The following is a 3,600-nucleotide window of genomic DNA, read 5'->3' as shown; positions in this document are numbered from 1 at the left end:
TCTTTGCGGTGAATAGGGACGGTCAAAATCTGTTTTGGGTCTAGGAGAACAAGAAACCAAATTCATCTGATTCAGTGGAGATTTTGGAAATATTAAAGAATTCAATACTGCGAGATACACAGTGTCAAGAGCGTGTCGAGAATACCACATTTCAGGCATTATCTCTCACCACAGGCAACGCAGTGATTGACGGCCTTCACTTAGCGACCGAGAGCATCGGCGTTTGCGTTGAGATGTGACGTTGTCAGACGAGCATCAAGGCGTGAAATAACCGCAGAAATCTATGTGGGAAGTACGATTAACGTATCGGTTAGGACTAAGTTGCGGAATTCGTCTTTAATGTGCTATGGCAGCAGATGGCCGATCTGAGGGGCTTTGTTGGCAGCACGACATCTTCTACAGCGCCTCTCTTGTGCTCGTGACCATATCGGTTGGATCCTAGACGACTAGAAAACAGTGGCCTGGTCGGGTGGACCCCGATTTCAGTTGGTAAGAGATGATGGTATGGTTCCACTGTGGGGAAGACCACTGAAACCATGAATCCAAGTTGTCAACAAGCACTGTTCAAGCTAGTGGTGGCTTCACTTGGAGTAAACTGTATCTTCAGGTCCACGTGACTGAACTGGTTATATTCGGCTACTAGGAGACCATTTGTAGTCACTGTTGGACTTCCCAAACAACGATGCGCCATGACACCGGACCACAATTGTTCACCACTGATTTGAAGAACATTCTGGACATGATTCCCTGACGCCTCATACAGTGCACAGTTTCTTTTTTAAATACAGGTGTTCAAACTATTAAAACAAAAGTGAATCAAATGCCCAATGATTTGCTGTAGCTGTCCTCACAACCAGTTTCGCAACGTTTGATTTGCATCTTCTACTGCAAATGTAAATGCTATATCATATGTTAAACTGCGGCATTGTGTAATCTATGACACAGCATTTACATTTGTATCAGAAGATGCAACTCAATAGTGACCTGAACAAATACAGCTAAAGCGGGTCATTGGACATGTCATTCAGTTTCATTTTAATAGTTTTAACACCTGTATTTAAAAAATACTTCTCGCCGTATAAAGTTTCAAGCAATCACGTATAATTATTTTAGCTGTGGTTGCCCTACTTTTAAAATTACTTCTAATATTCTGGACAGTTCGGACGAATGGTTTCACCACGCATGTCACCTGACATGAATCCCATTGAATATTTATAGGACGTAATCGAGAGGTCTATTCGTGCACAAAATCCAGCACCTGCAAAACTTTGGCAATAACGACGTCTGTAAAGGCAGCATGGGTCAAAGTATTTCTGCAGGGTACTTCCAATGGCTATAGAGTCCATGCCACGTCCAGTTGATTCACTACGCCGGGCAAAGGTAGATCCGGCACGATAGTATGTGGTAACCCATGACTTTTGTCGCCTCAGTTTGTACTGATAACTAAACTAAACTCCTCCCCAACAGTCCATGAAGGCCCAACGTACCGAGCGGCCGCCTTCTCATCCCCAGCAAACAGGCGTCACTGGATGCGGATATAGAGGGGAATGAGGTCAGCACACCGCCCTCCCGGCCGTATGTCAGTTTACGAGATCGGAGACGCTACTTCTCAATCAAGTAGCTCCTCACTTTGCCTCTCAAGGGCTGAGTACACCCCACTTGGCAACAGCGCTCGGCAGACCCGAAGGTCACCCATCCAAGCGCTAGCCCAGTCCGACAGCGCTCAACTTTTGGATTAGCTCCCCATTTTAATGTGGTTAGCTTGCCAAGTAGGTTATTCCGTGATGTGTGTTAAAATATGTCAGAGTAGTATCGTCATGGCTTGATATCATCAACTGAAACTTTGTATGGAATATTAACGATATGTACCCTTCGAGATACAACTCCGTCCGAGCAGGCATTGGAAGGCCCAACGGTACTGACCGGCAGGCGTGTCATCCTCAGCCCACAGGCGTCACTGGAGGCAGATATGGAGGTGCATGCGGTCAGCACACCGATCTCTCGGCCGTATGTCAGTTTACGAGACCGGAGCCTCTACTTCTCAATCAAGTAGCTCTTCAGTGCCCCACAAGGACTGAGTGCACCCCGCTTGCCAACAGCGCTCGGCGGACCGGAAGGTCACCTATCCAAGTGCTAGCCCAGCCCGACAGCGCTTAACTTCGGTGATCTGACGGGAACCGGTGTTACCACTGCGGCAAGGCCGTTGGCTCCAGTTTATACTGATACATTTCTTAATTTGTAGGATAGACTTTCTTCTGTTGTGAAAATATTGAAAATAAGCCCACAGAAAGCTGAAATGTTAATCAACATATCTCAAAGATATGGAAATACTGGAGTTCGATAGCGTTCGGTCAAAGCGATCGTGGTGTAACAATTTCCATTTTGGTCAGTGTGGAAAGCGTCGAACAGCTACGTTTCAAGCGGCTCACGAAGACCGTAGCCCGAGGCGTAGCCATTCGGTAGCGCAACTGGAGGATGGGACTCTCCTCCTCCGCTGAAGAAAAAGCGGAAAAACAGCACCGGCCAGGCGTCCTGCGAGACTTGTTAGCGCAATAATGGCGCCAGATAAATCGCGCGTTCGGACAAGCTGGCCCTGCCGGGGCGCCGAACATAATGCAGCGCGCTGCAGCGCGCCGCGAGACAAAGGGGCCGGCGGTGGATGGCGGAGTGTGGGGAGCGCGCGCCGGAGACAATGGCGGCGGCGAAGAAGGCGCCGTATCTCACGGCCGGCCCAACATTGTTCCAGAAGCAGCGCCGGCCGGCCGAGGCCTCTTGTAATTGGCCCTTGCGTATCGCGGAGTACACATCTCACCAGCCGGGAGCAGCAGCGAGCAGCCGTGTGGTCAGCACGTCCGGAATAGCCCGGCGGCAAGGCGCTATTCTCTCGTGTGGAAGCAACGCATCAGTTTTCAAGTAAAGCGTCAATCAGCTGGTGCCTGCCGTCCTCTAGGTGTTCCTCTCTCATATTAACCTTCGCCTCTACGTACATACACTGGCGAAGAGAAATATCAACATCAAGAAGTAATTCATGGAGAGTAATGAAATTTGGGGAACACATTTGTCCTAGTAACGCACACTGGCGTCCAAAATTAAAGCAACAAACCATTAATTCCCAGTCCTGTGCCTAATTCACTATATAATCATACAAACTGTCAACCAGATGTTCGTACGATCTTGTTCTGCACGGAAGATGGCATTCGGGTCAACGGACAAGTATGCCAACGATGACGTTAGGGTATCTATGAAACGAGGTAGTGTTTGCCCGGTAGCCCAACATCCACAATCGCTGTGTACTCAGTCACAGACGGTGCAGTGTGGCACAGAGAAGATGCCTACCAGACTCTCTGCGGTGGAGGATCATTGAAAGAATGGAAGCGGGACAGTCGCAAAGTGATGTGGCCCGATGACTTAGTGTGAATCGTTTCTTTGTTTCTCGGATGTGGCGACAGTTTATAGAGACCGAAACTGTATCCCGAAGACCAGGGCAGGGCACACTACTTCAGAAGAGAGAGAATCCTCATTTGACTGTACGGGAAGGACTGTACCCGCGTTAGCACTGCACGGCAACTAACATCCGATCTTGCAGGAACCACTGGACGT

At 48.8% G+C, this 3,600-nt stretch overlaps 1 pseudogene; it reads right to left on the bottom strand.

Moving 5' to 3' along the window:
• Positions 1–2,090: 2,090 nt before the first annotated feature.
• Positions 2,091–2,208, bottom strand: LOC126204883 (5S ribosomal RNA; annotated as a pseudogene).
• Between the last annotated feature and the right edge of the window lie 1,392 nt (positions 2,209–3,600).

Source organism: Schistocerca nitens, chromosome 9 (genome assembly GCF_023898315.1).
Source record: "Schistocerca nitens isolate TAMUIC-IGC-003100 chromosome 9, iqSchNite1.1, whole genome shotgun sequence".
Lineage (NCBI taxonomy): Eukaryota > Metazoa > Arthropoda > Insecta > Orthoptera > Acrididae > Schistocerca > Schistocerca nitens.
The sequence above is the reverse complement of the archived record's forward strand: the minus strand, read 5'-3'. Positions and strand labels throughout refer to the sequence as shown.